Source organism: Ambystoma mexicanum, chromosome 1p (genome assembly GCF_040938575.1).
Source record: "Ambystoma mexicanum isolate Mex_15411 chromosome 1p, UKY_AmexF1_1, whole genome shotgun sequence".
In the NCBI taxonomy this organism is placed as follows: Eukaryota; Metazoa; Chordata; class Amphibia; order Caudata; family Ambystomatidae; genus Ambystoma; species Ambystoma mexicanum.
In genome coordinates, this window is record NC_090921.1 from 1,453,524,931 (window position 1) to 1,453,543,010 (window position 18,080).

The 18,080-nt window shown below is 44.1% G+C and overlaps 1 protein-coding gene across 1 annotated transcript in view; it reads left to right on the top strand.

Annotated features, from left to right (window-relative positions):
* The window catches only part of LOC138455188 (fatty acyl-CoA hydrolase precursor, medium chain-like), a 799,801-nt gene that overhangs the window by 323,813 nt on the left and 457,908 nt on the right, over positions 1-18,080 (top strand). The gene's annotated exons all lie outside the window — the stretch shown is intronic.

Below are 18,080 nucleotides of genomic sequence, written 5' to 3' on the forward strand. Positions count from 1 at the left end.
CACACACGTTTACCCGGCATTATTGCCTCGAACAGCAACATGCTGAGGATACACAGATGGGTCGTGCAGTCCGACGGCACCTGTTTCAATAAGGTAAGCCCCAATTAAGGGGTCACATCCTTCGGCTAATGTATTTTAAGTGTGGTGTTTTCACTGTTAACATACTATAATGTGATGTTTTATCATGATAAATATGCAATATGGTTATTGTGATATTGGTTTGCATACACCCCTCCAATGTTGGGGGGATACTGCTATACAATCTATTCTAAGCATGTGAATCCATGAAAGATCCAATGCTGGAGAAGGGAATAGTTTCTTACCTGTAACTCCATTTCTCCAGCAGTGGTATCTTTCATGGATTCACATGCGCCTGCCAGCCTCCCCTACGCATGCAAACCAGAGATCCCCCCCATACTACTTTGGGGGGGTCGAAAGCTGAGGGAGCTGCTGGGGCGGGGCTATTTATACCTCTACGTCCTAGTGGTGCTGCCGTACATGGTCCAAAACGACATAGATAGGACACAAAAGTATTGGAAGTTTTCCTATGGAAAAGGTCTATATATAACTTACCGAGGATTCCCAGCCTGACGACGGGGAATATTCTAAGCATGTGAATCCATGAAAGATACCAATGCTGGAGAAATGGAGTTACAGGTAAGAAACTATTCCCTTCTGAGGTCCTGTCCCCAGCTGCCAAGTTTAAATTTTACGCGTCCAGCTGTCCATCCCTCCTTATCCTCCCCTTTTCCTTGTTCTTTTTCTTTCTTTTTTTCCTTTTCCTTTACCTTTTGTGCTCCCCGAATCATTGTATCGAGTTGCTGCTGTGTGCTTTCTTTGATGTCTGTTAAATATTTCCTCTTTTTTCTTGTTTGTCTCTTGGATGACATTCCTGTTGTATCTTTGTTTTCTTTATCGTTTCCCTATCTGGAGACTCTCCCCGGGGTTTTGTATATCCCATTGCTGGTTTCAATAAAGTGAATAATCTGTAGGGACGGGGCAGATTCTTCCTTTCCTACATCTTTCTTTTTCTCTCCTTTAACTTCTTTACACCCTTATCTGTAGCCAGCAAATATGAATACATACTGTCCATATATCCTTTTGAAATGTTCCCTCCTGGGGCCATTCGTGAAAACACTTTGCCACTGTTTCATTCATCCACTGACAGTGGTATTTTCATTTTTTATTGCAATATTGGGGCAACTTTTTGCACATGTGATCAATGGGTGCATCCATCCGTTGGGACGACTTTATCACACCCTTTGCCTGATTGTTACAGTACTCTTCCCTCTCCCCCTTCTCACGTCTTTTTATTTAAACCCTAAACTGTTTGAGCCTTATTCACTCACTTCCACTCACTCAATCTTATACTTACCACTTAACCTGTTCACTTTATTTCATTCACACTGGCCTTCTCCACAGGCCCCACCCACTCACACCTCTCATTCCACTCTAACATGAAATGGCCCTCTCCACAGGCCTGTCTTGTTAGTTTTGATTAGTATATGAATGGCCCTCTCCGCAGGCCCACTACCTTAACAGCAAGGCCCTATGTTAGAATACCATGAGTATGGTTACTCCTCCCTTTGTTCAACCGCGCCTCCTGCACACACTACACAGCTCTTTCAATATTTACATATTAGTTCGGCACTGGCCCGTCCATAATTTCCACAGCCACAATAAACAGCCAACTGCGAAAATGTCCACCTTATCCCGACAAACTGCTACAAATCACAAAAACGATAGCGCATATGCTTCTTCACGTTTTTTCTTCTCTCATTCAAACTTCTTTAATCCCAAAAGAATATAAAAATGATGCAACTATACCATTTGCCTGAACTACGCGCAACTCTTGTCTAGCAAGGTCTGCCACTTACTACACAACCCTCTGCTCTAAAGCAGATGTGCCACTGCCCACTTACTTAATCCGTATTGGATAAATGGACTTAAAATCTACAACTACTATGGCCACTATGGCCTATCGCCCTCCACCTCTTGAGGGTACGTCCTATACACCATAAAAATAATACCTTTCCCAGCGTGTTCATGCATGGGTGCACTCACATATCCTTTGCAAATTCTCAAGCCCCCTCCACCTCAGAGTCTCCCGTTAGAGGCCAGCACCCCTTCCTGAGTATAGGGGATGTTTGCACCAGCGCAGACCTTTGCGAACTCGACCTCTGTGATGCCTCCTCTGTGTTGAGCTCTAGGTACTGGTCTGGAAACACCGTCCCGCGCCCCTTCGGAGGCAGGGCTGGAATTCCTGCATCTGGTCAGGAAGCTGGAGCAATTCCCTGTGTTGGACGCCAAAATGTACTGCGGGTTGGTTTAGAACTCACCAATAAAAATACAAAAATAATCCAAAAAGGAGTGTACACCAGGCAAGAAGTAACCCAGTTTTATTCAGGGCCCCAGACGCAGCTGGGACAGCAAAATTCAAATAGAACTCAGAACAGAACTGCATGAAAAGGCACTGTCAAAGAAATGCCCCTAGGTCCAGAACTTTTGTAATCATCTAAACTAATTACCATCAAAGCATATTGACACAGTTGGCCAGTCCTTTGAACAAAATATAATTCCTCTATATCAGAACATACATTAGCCTGTGATGATTGGGTCTCGAAAATCTTACCACACCAATCTAGACCACATTGCAACGTCACAATCCAACCCCCAATTCCTACATCATGAAGCCAAGGTATTGAAACATTTGGGATGACCAGCGGATCTTTATTCATCTGCTGCCGATCATCCCCATCTGCTTCTCACAAGAATACTATCGATCATGACACTGGCAGAGTCTTGAATCAACGTCAAGTTCCTGTTTTAATGTTGCATCTTAAGAACACCTCATACTGCTTCCCAGGCTGAGTTGTACTGAAGGGTAGTTTGAAACTGCCAGGAGGCAAGCTTCATAACTAACATGCTGTATTATTAAAGGAGGTTATCATCACTGTCCTACCCATAACCAACGTGAGTGCAGCTCTGTGACCTCGAAAGTATCATAGGCTGTTCATTCCTTTCCTCTCGCTCAACCCTGGGAACATGTAATTTTGCAGTGTGCCCCAGTGGCTGCTATTTTAAATTGAAACCTGTGAGCTATTTTCTATTAAAGTGGCATGCTTTGAAGCCTGTTTACAGTACCTCGTTATAATGTTAAACCCTGCATACTTACCTGCAACCTATCTTTATTGTTTTTATGCTATCTACTAATAATTCAATTGTTTAGGCCCTTCTCAGGTTTGGCAACTAACTGTATTTAGCTGTAAATGAAACCCCCTCCCCTTTTAGTGGGTATTCCTGCAACTCATATGTGAGCGCCTCTTTCCCGCACAAAGCTTACAGTTCCACTTCACTTGTATCCAAAAATGTTATGCATCTGTTGTTCAATGGTATTGATTTGCTCCTAGCATTAATGCAGCACTCATAACATTTTCTTTCGGTTTTCGGATGCCTGTGACATGTTTTCTTTTCTCCTTGCTGCCGCTTCGGAACTTCCAGGTGCTTTGGTGTCATTGAGGGTCATTCCGAGGTTGGAGGTAAGGGATTACCAGCGCCTGTAAGGGCACCGATGGCGGTAATCCCTTACCTCTGTATTCCGAGTTCCCTTTGCGGGTCCCTCTTTAACTCCTGCTTTTAGCAGGAGTAAATTACGGGACCCGCAAAATGACCTTGGAGTAAATTACGGCACCGTAATTTACGGTGCCGTAATTACCTCCTTCCCCATTCCCATTGAGCCCTATAGGGGCAGAAATGGGGATGGGGAAGGGCTATGGTGAATGGGGAATTACCGGTCCATCCAACCTTGGAATGGACCGGTAATTACTCCATTCACCATGCCGGTATTCCATGGAGTAAATAGCTCCATGGTTGCCAACCATGGAGCTATTTACTCCATGGTGTAGTCCTAACTCGGAATGAGGGCCATTGTTGCATATATTTGAACAAAAAATGTTTTACAAAAGAATAAAGGTTAAATCAACAAAAACTTAGCCTAGAAACAAAATAAATCATAACGTTAAGGTAAGAACATAAAAGAATATTATCAATACATGTAAAACAATATTATATGTGATCAAATATCATGGTAAGCTTAACTCACCCTATTTTTGTTTTGTAATGTTCAGCTTGGGTGTAACATATTGCACAGTGAAGCTGATGTGATGTGTTTTATAACTATTTATTTATTGTTTGGGATTTGTATAGCGCACTGCAGCCCAAAGGCATTGAGGCGCTGCTACATGAAATTATAAGGAGGCTTAGTTAAGGTTTACATTGAAGGCAGCCCAACAATAAAATGTTCTTGGTTACAAATTACAGGTGGTTTACCTGGAGGGCCTAGTTCATAAATACAGTGAACTTTAGTCCTGACAGTGATTAGTTAACAAACATACATAGGTAGGTGGTTACATCTTTAGAATATAATACATTACATGGAGGTTTCATACTGGCTAGTCCTAATATCCGGCCACATTCGGCGAGACTTAGGGAACAATACCAGAGGTGCAGTGTCATACAAATAGCATCATATATGTGTTTGTATTTGATAAAGAAGTGAAATTATGAATTATTAACCAGCTGTAACAGGTGCTGGCAGATAGGGTAATGCTCAGAACATTGATCACAGTGATCGCTCAGCTTCATACTACTGACAATACAGCAGTCGTGCACTAGTGACTTCCCAGGAGGTCACTGACCGATTTAGGGTTGACAGGAGTGTGCGGCAAGGGTGTAACCTTTGCCCACTCCTGTTTTGCCTGTATATAAATGAAATCATTGCAGAACTACTTACTAAATGTTCTGTGTAGAGGTTTGATTCCCAGAGGATGGGTGTTGATATATATCTGACATTATTTTTTGTGGATGATGCCATTCTGTTGGCTACATCACCGATGGAAATTAAAAGTAACCGTTGCTTTTTCGTTAGCAAACGGCAAGAGCTAAGGCTATTGCTAAACAAAGCTAAGTCTTAGGTGATGGTGTTTATGCCTAGAAGATCAAACCCTGTAATTGCCCCCTGGAAGTGGAAGGCAATAAGTTAGATCAGGTCAACTTCTACGATTATTTTGTGTATCGGTTCCAAGACACTGGTTCTTGGTCTGCTCAGATTGAGAAATTCTGCACAATTTTGGAGACACATACTGGTGGCCTCAGAAAATTCTATGTTAACCATGGAAAAGGGGCGGCCTTGCCAGCTATCAACAGATATAAAGTGCAAACTGCATCAACCGCTCTATATGGTGTGGAGCTATGGGGCTTTAATGATAGTAACACACTTACATTATTGAAAATAAGTTTCTGGATTCGTTCCTTAAGCTGTCAATGAGTTTCCCGACTGGGCCGCTCACATGGAATGTGGGCTGAAGCATTCCCAAACCTGATAGCTCGAAGGCTGGTTCTATACTGGATTAGGCTCTGGGTGACACCGAATCTTACTAAATATAGGGAGTCCTTGAACTATATATTAATGGCTGTGTGGGTGGGAAATCACTGCCGTGGGTGAAATACATTGAGCAGCAATTAAGAATTCTCAATTTAAGTAATGTATGATTAAACCCGCAGTCGTTAACCAAAAATTGCAAGAGCAAGGTCACAATTCTAGCCCAACGATGTAACATTAGAGAAGCTAGAAAATGTGTGCTTATTCCTGAAGGATGGGGTGCAGTACCTAGCTTTAAAGAATGACCTTAGTCAAGAAAATAGCTTGATTGTTTTTTTTTTAAACCCGGCTTACGCACAAGCACTCTTAATGGAGTTTAGGAACGACTCCTTAAAGGTCGCAAAATTTACAAGTGAATGGAAGGATTAAAAAACTGATAATTGCCTATTATGCAGTACTGATATAGAAAATGTTATGCACTTTATGATACTTTGTGAGTTTAAGAATGCTCGTGTCTGTAGAGCAAAGGATGCACTATTGTTATGCCAGAAGTCAACTGACCCAAATGTTGTGTTTGCGGTGGAAAAATGTATTTATAGAGCATGTACTCGCAGGAATTATCTGATCAGTCGGTTGACGGCTAACTGATGTTTGTAGCACCCTTTTTTAAATCCACCTTAAGTTTTCACTGTATTTGTATTTTGCTAATAAAATCAGTAACCTGGATATTTTACTTGTAGCTGACTGTTTTATTCTTAACGGTAACTCTTTTATGCTATATATTCTAGAATATTATTCGAGGGGATTGGGTCCTCCGACGTATTCCATATCTATGACAGTAATCACCACAGCTGTGTTGCTTTGTAAGATCTTCGGCGTCTGTGTCCTGCGTCGATGACGTCGATACGCCGCTCTCGAGGACCTCCTCCGACGGCCGACGTAACTGGATGTTAGAAGTAGGACGCACGACACCCGTAGCCTCAGTTCCATTTTTTCCTCGAACGTGTTCGCTTCGTGAATCTCGGTACGCCTCGACTCTTTGGAGTTTCTGTGTTAATCTCGGTTCTTCAAACCTGTTCGTTTGTGAAGTTATTCTTCGTGAAGATGTCTACCTCGTCTTCCACACCGCGTCCGGGCTTTAAGAAGTGCGGGGACTGTGGGTCCAAGATGTCGGTCACGGACTTGTACGATGCCTGCCTCTGGTGCCTCGGGGAGGCCCATGACATGGATGACTGTGTCGACTGCCAGTCGCTCACGTCGAAAGCCTTGCGGGAGAAGAAGTTATCGGTTGGTAAGGTGTCCAGGCCCCGGAAGTCGAGGTCTGCAGGGCTTTCGACGGACGACTCAAGGGCCGACTCTCCGCATCGTCGTCAGAGGTCCAGAGGGTCTCGGTCCCAGAGTCGGTCTCGCCACTCCTCTGCCTCTTCGAGGCACTCCCGGAAGCGCCGTCATCGGTCGCCTTCCCCGTCCTCATCCGAGGACTCCGCCCGTCGCCGGGTCGCTTACCCCACCAAGCATGCGACACCGGAGGAATGGGCTTCCTTCGGGAGGAAAATGTTGGCGATTATTGAATCGCAGGGCACTGGTCCATCCGCGCCTCCGAGTGGGGTCGGTCGTGATCAGCCGAGAGACGCCACTGTCACGCCTTCGGGCTCGGGTGGTCGTCACGATTCACGGGAAAGGTCCCGCTCGGACAAGGGGAATCGTTCTCAGCATTTCCGGTCCAGGTCCCGGTCCTCGACGCACTCGAGACCGCGTAAACCTGTGAAGTCTGCGAGGAAGACATCGACGCCTGTGGCGCCGAGGTCGTCGACAGACTCTCTCTCGAGGCTCCGCCTCCGAGGAAGTCGTCGGCGCCCAGGATGTCGAGGGACACTCTCGGGGCTCCTCCCTCGAGGCCTGTGTCGACGCCGTCGATGCTGTAGGCGCCGCGTCTGCCGTCGACGCCGATTCTCTCGACGTCGGCGCCGATTCACTCGATGCCTTTCGGGGCTGTATCGACGGGGGTACCCCGTGGCTTGGGGGAACCACCTAGGAAGGCTCTGGCCAAGGCCAAGCATGGCTTTGGGCCCAGTTCTGTGCCTTCTTACCGCCATCTGGAATTCATTTTAGAGGTGGATGAGGGCTCTGATGATGGCATGGTGCCTGACACGGTGCCTGGCGAGATTCTCTCGGGCTGTAGCCAGTTTGAGGACCTAAGTCCCTGCATGATGCTAGTGGGCTGGACACCTCTCCGGAGGTGGACTTTTGTAGACCTGAGCCTGGCACTCATGCCGATTCTTTGTACCGGCGTCTTATGTCATAGGTCACCGAGTACTTAGGATGGTCTGCTCCCCCAGGGGAGTTTGTTCAGGATGAACTTACGGATATCCACGACATTGGTCCACCAACTGACCCGGTACTGCCATTCCATATGGCTCTGCAAAGAAGGGTGGCAGCGGCTTGGACTGCTCCAGAGAGTCTCCCGGCAGTGAGCAAGTCTTTGCCGCGAAAATACCGCCAGCCAGTGACCCCTGCTACTTGTCCAAGCACCCTACTCGGGAGAATTTGGTGGTGCAGGCGGCTACGGCCCCGGCAAAGCAGGCGTCGTACCCTACCATCCTTCCTGATAGGGACGACAAGCGTTTTGATGGCTGGGCGAAGAAAGTGTTTTCTGCAGGGGGTATGGCGCTTCAGCCGGCCAACTCCATTTGTGCCTTGTCTCGTTTCACGCACACTCTGTGGAACTGTGTTTCCTTGGCGGCTGAACATATTCCCGAAGGGGATGAATGGGATGGTTTCCTTGCCATGGTTCAGGATGGCAAGGATGCTATGTGTGAGGCCGTTCAGTCGGGTTTGGACATGGCAGATTGCGTCAGCCAGTGGCGGCGAGCACCGTGATACGCAGGTTTACGTGGTTGCGGAAGTTGGGGTTTGCTCCTGATGTGCAGGCCCGGCTCCTCAACATGCCCTTTGACAGGGAACATCTTTTTGGCAGCAAGGCTGACGAGAGCCTTGAGAGGTTGCAGACCTCCAAAGCTGCAGCGAAGTCGTTGGGCACTGCAGTTCGACAACCTCTGCCTTTTCATCCTAGAGGACAGCAATGGAGGGGAGGTTCCTTTCTTTATTACTCATCCTTTGGTAAAGCGAGAGGAGCTGCCAGTCTAAGGGGCCACTGTGGGAGTGCCAGAGGTGGAAAACAAGGTACTCGAAGTGCCAAGGCCGCTCGGGCTGTTGCCTCTTTGCCCTCAGGCAACGCCGCAGCCTCTTCAGCTCAGTCATGAGGCCATGTCCCATGGTTCGCCGGTTGGGGGAAGGCTGGCCCAGCATCTTGCAGAGTGGCGCGCCATTACTTCAGATGTGTGGGTTCTGGAGATCATAACCCACGGCTACTGTCTTCCTTTCCGGCAGAGGCCTCAAGACAATCCACCAGGGAACCTCTCTTTGAAGAGTCCGGATCCGCTCCGTGCGCAGGAAATTCAATCCCTGCTGGAGAAAGGCGCCATAGAACTGGTGCCTGTAGCGGAGAGGAACAAGGGATGGTATTCCCCTTATTTTTTGATTTCCAAGAAAGACGGGGGATTGAGACCCATCATGGACTTGCGCGGTTTGAACAAACCCCTCAGGAAGGACAAGTTCAAGATGGTTACTCTTTCTCAAGTCCTCCAGGCCCTTGAACTTCAGGACTGGTTGGTGTCTTTCGTCCTAAAGGACGCCTATTTTCATGTGCCGATTCATCCGAAGCACAAGAAGTACCTGAGGTTTGCAGTTGGCGACTCACACTTTAAGTTTCGGGTCCTGCCGTTCGGATTGACCTCTGCCCCGAGGGTCTTCACCAAGCTCATGGTAGTGGTGGCAGCGCACCTCAGGAAAGGGGGGATTCATGTCTACCCCTACCTGGACGATAGGTTGATCAGGGTGCGCTCTCCCGAGCAAGTCCTGGATCATCTGTCAGTCACCTGCCACTCCCTCCACAAGTTGGGCTTCTCCCTCAACTTAAAGAAGTCCCGTTTGACACCATCTCAGAGGCTCCAGTACATCGGGACAGTGCTCGACACGTCTCTGGGGCAGTATTTTCCTCCCCAGGTGAGGGCTCATCACATTCAGCAGATGGTGCACAAGTTTCAACTTGCCCAGACTCTCCCAGCGTTCGAGTTCTTGAGACTGCTCGACCTCATGGCATCCTGAATTCTTCTGGTGCCAGAGGCCAGGTTGCGGATGAGATCTTTGCAGTGGGTACTCAAGCTCCAGTGGTCTCAGTCCTCCGGCAGGATGTCGGACCCTGTTCAGGTGCCGTCTTCGGTCGCCCAGGACCTTCTGTGGTGGGCCGACGAAGGTAATCTGATGAGGGGGGCTCCATTTTGGCTGAACTGGCCGGAGGTGACGATCGTGTCGGACGCATCCCTCATGGGATGGGGAGCTCATGCCAACGAGCTGACAGTCAGCGGTTGTTGGTCTCTGTCGGAGTCCAGACTCCATATCAATCTGTTGGAGCTGAGGGCCGTCAGGCTAGCCCTGAAGGCTTTTCTGCCGACTCTGCGAGGAAAGAATGTCCTGATCCTGACAGACAACATGGTGGCCATGCACTACCTCAACAAAAAGGGGGGGCAGGGTCACTTCCTCTGTGCAGGGAGGCGATGCAGCTCTGGTTCTGGGCAATCCAGCAGGAAGTTTCGATCTCGGCAGTTCATCTGGCAGGAGACGAAAACGAGACGGCGGATGCTCTGAGCACGCAGAGCGCGATCGCTCACGAGTGGGAGTTGGCTCAGGAGATTCTCCTGGAGATCTTCGCCCTTTGGGGGACCCTTCAAGTGGATCTCTTCGCCTCCAGTGTCAACCGGAAGTGCGAGAGGTTCTGCTCGCGGGAATTTCCTCCAAACGGAGCCTTAGGAGACGCGTTTGTGGTGGAGTGGTCATTCCCACTGCTGTACGCGTTTCCTCCAGTCCCCGTCATCCCGCAAGTACTGCAGAGGTTACGGAGGTTCGGTTCCTGGATGATCCTCATTGCTCCGGCGTGGGCCTGGAGGACGTGGTACCCGGACCTTCTCGACTTGTCCATCTGCCCTCCACGTCGTCTTCCCTACCGAGACGATCTGCTCCCACGGGAGGGGGGTCAGGTTCTCCATCCAGAGGTCAGGTCCCTCAACCTTCACGCTTGGTTTCTGAAAGGTTGAGGTATAAGGATTGGGACCTCCCTGAAGACGTGATGGAGGTGTTGCTTTCAGCCAGAAGGCCCGCAACAAAGTCCCTGTACCGTTGCCGTAAGTTCTGCGAATGGTGCAGGGTTAAGAATGTGGATCTTATTGCATGTGAAATTCCCATGGTTCTGTCTTTTTTGCAAGTGGGTACCATTAAAGGTTACCTGGCAGCGCAGTCCAGATTTAAGCGCTCGTCTGAAGAGTGTTCCTATTTTAAAATTCCTTTAATTTCTCAGTTTCTGAAAGGGCTCACTAATGTGTGCCCGGTTGGGATTTGAACCTTGTTCTCAAGATTCTGATGGGTGCTCCGTTTGAGCCTTTGCATTCATGCCCTTTGAGGCTGTTAACTCTGAAAACTGTATTTTTAGTTGCGGTCACTTCCGCTCGCAGAGTGAATGAGTTACAGGCACTTTCAGTTAAGCCACCCTTCACTGTCTTTCATAAGGACAGGGTTGTCCTTAGAGTTAGTCCTTTTCTTCCAAAGGTGGTGTCAGAATTTCATTTAGGCCAGAAGGTGGTTGTTCTGGCATTTTATCCTCCTCCATATCCTGGTAAGGAAGAGGAGAGGCTCCATAGGCTTGATCCTAGGAGAGCGTTAAGCTTTTATATTTCACGCATGTCCTGGGTCAGAGTGGACGATCAGCTCTTTATTGGTTACGCTGGAAAGCGTTTGGGACAGGCTGTGACGAAACAGACTTTGTCTCGCTGGATTATTTTGGCTATCTCTGAGTGTTACCGCTTGGCGGGTAAGGACCCACCAGTCGGTTTACGGGCCCATTCTACCAGGGGTATGGCTGCCTCTACTGCCATGCAGAGGGGTGTTCCTATTCATAACATCTGTGATGCAGCCACCTGGGCTTCGGTACATACTTTTGTACGTCACTATTCCCTCGATTCCATCCGAGGGCAGGATCTGGCCTTTGGCAAGGCGGTCCTTTACTCCGCAATTTGATTGGGCATGCTAAATTTCTGTTTTCTAAATTCTTTTCCCACCTCCTTGCATTGGTACTGCTTTGGGAGCCTGTCATAGATATGGAATACGTCGGAGGACCCAATCCCCTCGAAGAACAAGTTACTCTCTTACCTGGTAACGTTCTTTCGATGGGATGGTCCGACGACGTATTCCATATCGCTCCCTCCCTACCTTCCCCGCTACAGAATTTCTTATGCGATTGCAGCTTACGTTTCCGCAAGGCTTTGTGTGTCAGACTGGCAGAAGACTGGTGGCACACGTTCTGGGAAAAAACTACAACTGAGGCTACGGGCATCGTGCGTCCTACTTATAACATCCAGTGACGTCGGCCGTCGGAGGAGGTCCTCGAGGACGGCATATCGACGTCATCAATGCAGGACGCAGATGCCGAAAGATTTTCCGAAGCAGCACAGCCGTGGTGATTACTGTCATAGATATGGACTACGTCGTCGGACCATCCCATCGAAAGAACGTTACCAGGTAAGAGAGTAACTTGTTCTTCTCTAGTATAAACTGCAGGCTGAAAACTGTTGCGTTAATTAAAGCGTTATGAAACAAAATAAAATCATTTTTATTGATTTATATTTTTAATGTGCATTATATTTGGGATCATTTTACTATTGTTGGAATTATTTATTAATATTTTTTTAAGTACATGGAAAGCATGACTATTATAATGTAAATATTTCAAAGTGTGTAAATTATGTAAGGTATGTATATTTTGATGTTATTTGTTGAAATAAATAATATTTTGTGTTTAGTGTATGTTTATGTATACGGCATGTTATATTTTATGTTATGGTTATTTTTACTGAATTATATATTTGTATTTGTCAAATGTAATTTTTTTTGTAATTCCAATTTAAAACATTTATGTAGTGTTATTTTGAGTTTAAAGTTATGTTTTGATTTAAAATATATGCAAAGTATTTTATTTTTCATTAGAAGTGTGTTTTTTAATTAAGTAGTATTTTTGTACATGCCCATATGTTGTGGTTTGATTGTATTAACACAGTAAATTAACATTTTAATTCTTTTACTTTATAAAAAATAATTTGAATGCATATTTTATTTATAACAAATGTTTATTATATAATTGATGTTTTTAAATTCATGGGTGAGTTAAGTTTACGAGGATATTTTGATTTCAATATATTTTTTAAATGTTTTGATTATATATATTTATGTTGTTACCTTAACGTTGTGTTTTCTGTTGTTTCTAGACATTGAGGGGCAGATTCACAAAGTGTTTTTCAATGGTATTATATTATTCCAGATATTATAAAACATATCTGGAAATAAGCCCCTAATTGTTGGTTGGTGTCCAAATAGTTTCTTGTTATTTTTAAGGTTTTGTAATTGTTTGTAAAATCTTTCTAAGTACTGTTTATTTCATAAAAGATTATGCATTATAACGTATGTAATTGAAATATATGAATGTTTGTTGTAACTGTTTTTTATTTAGTTGTGCAAAATGTGACTTATTTATATTAGTGCAAATTTAAATATGATTTTTGTGACAGCCTTCACATTACCCCTTCCAGCCACCCCTTACCTCCAATGATAATACCTGTTAGTATTAGTCCAATTAAAAATACCCCATTTTTAATTTTAAGTATTCTAATTAGATTTTTTGTATATATAAAAGCTTTTTGAAAACTACCAATTAAAGGTTCTTCAAGTTATCAAAGGGATACTTGTATGTACTTGCTAAATTATTTCAGGGTATCATTACAAAAATTGCCTGAAATTGAGTATGTAAAAGTAGACTTACATGTTAATATTTAAATAATATATATTATGAAGTTGTTTGTTTTAAAGTACTATTTCAGTTTAAAAATGATTGTGTTATAATGTTTTTAAATGAAATCCATGACTGTTGTAATTGTGTTTTTCAATGTAGCAATGTAGCTGTGTAAAATTAAAATTATTCATATTTGTAAAATTGTAAATATTTGTGTGACATCCACCACATCGTCCCTTACCTCCAATGTTAATAAGAACCTTTGACAAGCAGTCAAATGAAAAATACCACATTTTAAATTTGAACAATTGCAATTAGATTTTATTTCAGTATAACAGCTTTTTGAAAAATACCAATTCTCCAAGTTATAATATGATCACTTTCATATACTTGTTCAATTTGTTCTGGGAATGTTATCTTAGTTGGCTTTCATTCTGCGTGAATCAACAGCATACTGGCCTTAAAGTGCTAAGTCCTTCTCCGTGGTTGAGCAAATTGTGACCCTGCACCACCAGTAGGCATTTTGTGAACAGCTGGACAACATTTCTTGTGGGACTCAGCTGTATGCTATGGGGTGCTGTGCTAGATGCTATGTACATGTACAATGAATAGAATATGAATTATATGAACTAATGCAACTATCAATTAGTATATAGAATAGAACATGGCCATGACAGATGTTGTGCAATAGCCAAATGCATGATATAGCTATTCAGCCATGGAGTGGTTAAAAGTTACATATTTGATGTAAGACATGCAGGTAGACTCCAGTACATCCGTCCATCCAACAAACCCAGAAGACTCTCTGCACTTTCCTTACCCCATCAGCCTATAGGCTGGAGATTCTAATAGGCGCTCTGGTCATACACCATGAGGATTATTGGGAGTCCCTGTTCTGCCCACTAAGAAACCGACAGCTAAGGAATTAACCAACTTTTCTTCTCTTTCAGGCTTTTCCGATTAGATGGGTAAGAGTATGAGATTCTTTGAACATGGAAGAAGGTACTTGATAAAGCCAAGCACAGGAGCATGGTGGGGACAGGACATAGACTAGTTAGGAGTCTGAGAGGGTGTGCTGGTATATAGTATATCTACCTTAATAATAAAATAGTTAGGGTCCCCAGCGGTCATGTTTCTCTTGAAAGCCAGAAATTCCTTTCGCAGAGAATACACCTGCTACCCCCTGCTCCCTTTACGATTGCGCAGTACACCAGCAATTTTATTGTAAAACATTTTACTTCTAAATTTAAGCACCATTATATGGAAAAAGTTGATTAAACTCTGACATTCCTTTTCCTGCTATTTCAAAGGTGGGACGAGCATGTGGGTATTTGGAAATCTTTTACGTGTATGTTGTGGTTGCTATGTATAAATACAATAATACAGTAAATCCCTGTTAAGTGACAAAAAAGCAAAGTAATATTGAGTGCACAAATATAGGCTTTTTAGGGTAGTACTTTAACAAATAACTTTGTGATTCAATAGGACAATAATAGTCTATTGTTCTACAATCTATACAATTCAGCATATATATGTATACACCACAGTACATGAGACACTCAGAAAAAACATATTTATCAAAAAGCAAGTTGTCACTCTGCTGAAGAAGACACAGGATATGCATGTGTTCAGAGACATAAATAATTTAGAATAAACAGATGGATACATTAATTGAAAACATGAGCATTTCGAAAAGGCCCAACACGCCCCAGCAAATCACTGTTTTTCCAGCCTTATGTCCATGTATTGTCCGTTGTTCATCAGATGCAGCTTTTCATAGGCTCTCTTTAAATGGTGGTAACAGCATACTTGCAACGACCAGGGAAAGGCACAATCTAACTTCTTTAGTGCTGCCAGATATTCATGCAGGGATTTGTGAGGGTATCATTACGAAAATCGCTAGAAATTGAGGAAACATGTAAAAGGTGACTTACATGTAATTTATATTAAAATAATGTATATATAGAACTTTTATTGTATATTATTGATATTGGTATTTTTACAATTTTTGAATTTGTAAAAACTATTTTCAGTGTTAATAGGTTTTGTACAGCATAAAGCACAATTTAGTTATACTATGGGCCTCATTATGGGTCGGGCGGTCCAGAATTAACAGTGGCGGTAAACCCGCCGCCACTGTTAATTCCGGACTGCCCGATCCCGACCAATGCAGGCGGAAGGTGATCTTCCCGCCAGGTCTGACCTGGCGGGTTGAACACCTCCCGCCTGCAGGCGGACGTGGAAACACCAGCACCATCACGAGATGGTGCCGGTGTTTCCACTTCCCCATTCCCATTGAGTCCTATTGGACTCAATGGGAATGGGGATTAACACCATTCCGCCTCCGTGACTCCAGGGACACCGGGGCTGTAATGCCCTGGTAATTCCGGGAGTCACGGAGGCGGAATGGTAATACGAGTCCGGCGGTAACCAGGCGGTTTTACCACCACGGTTACCGCCGGACTCGTAATGAGGCCCTATGTGTTTTTGTTAAAATTGGTATGAAGTGTATTTGTGTTTGTTGTATTTCTCTATTCATGTTTAATATTATATATAAACATTCTGTACTACATTTGAATTTTATATATGAACATTATTTTACTTGTGTATTATAAGTAACTAGCAAAAAGTACCCGTCCTCTGCATGGGTTCTGTAGGCAGACATGATAACACTTGAATTCATTTTTTTAAATCCATGGTGCAAATATCTGGCAAATGGTGCATCCTGGGGCTTTGAAATGTAGTTGTTACTTTAAGTTTTGTTCCTGGCATTGAGACGCTGATAATTACGCCACCTTGATGTTTAGCCACATCCAAGCAACCTTCTCATGTGTGCAGGGCTTGAAATCCAGGGAACGGGTTAGGGTGTCCACATGCAAAGTAGCCAGTGATATCTGGAGTGTCCTCCCAGGTAACTATGCAAAGTTTGGTGCAGCTAGGTGGAACAGTGTGGAATTGTGTAAGCAACAAACTAACATATTTTATATTTTTTATTTATATACATATATATTCACTGAACAAACATTGTTGAACAAACATGTTGGTTAGGTGGCACTAACAAAAACCCATGAAATTCGTGGAAAAATGTTTAAAGAGACGTTATGGTTACAATTACAACCGAAAAACCCTTAAAATGTGGCAGTTATGGTAAGCTAAGCAACCATAACTCACAAATTTCTCTGTGCACTGCTAAGACTAACACCCAGGACGTCAAAGAGGACATCACCAATGCATTAAAAAATGATGTCTCTTAAAAGAACCTTTTTTCATCATTCCAAGATGGCCACTAGCCCCTGAGGATGCACATCTATGATCCTCCGCAAGGGTGGGAAACCAAAGGAGGAAAATTGCAGCTGTCAGAAGCTAAAAACGAGCAGAATTAAATAAGGTTTGTGTGCAGCCATCTGATGAACAAGACCAGCAGCCAGTGCGAAAGGGGTCAAGCCATACGCAAATCAGTCAGGTACTGCCACTAATGGGGGCATCCCAGCCCGAACTGTTAGGCCAGGTCCCCACTCCACAAAAGTGATGGGTGGAAGGTTTTGAATGAATCTGAACTACTGGCACTGCTACCATTGGTGGCAGTACCTGACTGATTTGCGTATGGCTGGACCCCTTTTGCAATGGCGCAGATGGGCTAAAAAACGGTGGTGTGGAAGGTTGCCCAGAGCAATGCCAGTGGTTCAGATTCATTCAAAACCTTCCACCCATCACTTTTGTGGTCATAAAATGTAACCTTGACATAGAACAAGGTTTAATCAATGTAGCAATTGGTACAGTTGTTGGCTTTGAAACATATCCACATGACAACATTCAGTTTGTCAACATCCACTTTGACAAACTTGCAGAAGTTTAACAAATTGACCGCACAATAGCACGTTTCCTTCTTGTATGTATGCAGAGAACAATTTTCTCTATCTCTTGCATATGCTGTCACTATTCACAACTCACAAGGTCTAACCCTAGATCAGGCATTGATTGACATTGGCAGCACAGTCTTTAAAGAAGGTAGGAGTTGTGTAGCACGTTCACGTCTCCGTACACTCAATGGTCTATTCCTAGTTAACTTTCACACAAAGTCAACACTGAAATCCCTTGCATCCTGGAATACAATAGGCTACATGCACTTTTCATCCCCCTTCTAGATATGTTCCCTGAACCTCAACAAATGAATACTTTAAAAAGAGAACTAATACAAACAGAATCTATAACCCATCTCCCACCAGTACCGCTAAAGAAACAACAACCAACTCCTTCTCCATCAGAAAACGAAGACACAAATGTCTGTGCTCCAGGAAAATCTGCAGGCCCATCAAAAGATCCACCAATAGAACTCTCTGGTCCATTTAAATTCAGCAACACAACTGGAGTAAATTGTTATGCTAATGTAACAATTAGTCTTCTTTTTCAATTGCTACCAATTGTTCATAACATTTACTTAAACAGCTCGGACCAGTCCTTCATAGAAATAACACGAATAATCCTGACAACACTTACAGTGTCTCAGGTATAAGGCAAGAATTGGACTACTGTACAGGAATGGTAACATTTACCATAAACACACAGGAAGATCCACAAGAATTCCTAATGTACTTACTACAAGTACTGGAAACATAAAACATCCCTATAAATGAAATTGTCCAGATTTCATACATGGGCAAACATACATGCACTCTCTGCAACCATGTTTCACAAAAACACATCCCTAATGAACAAGTGTATATGTATCCATTCTGAATCCTTTGCATTTCACCAACTTCTGCAGAATGCAAATCATGGCATATTATGCAATTTTTTGCAGTTCAG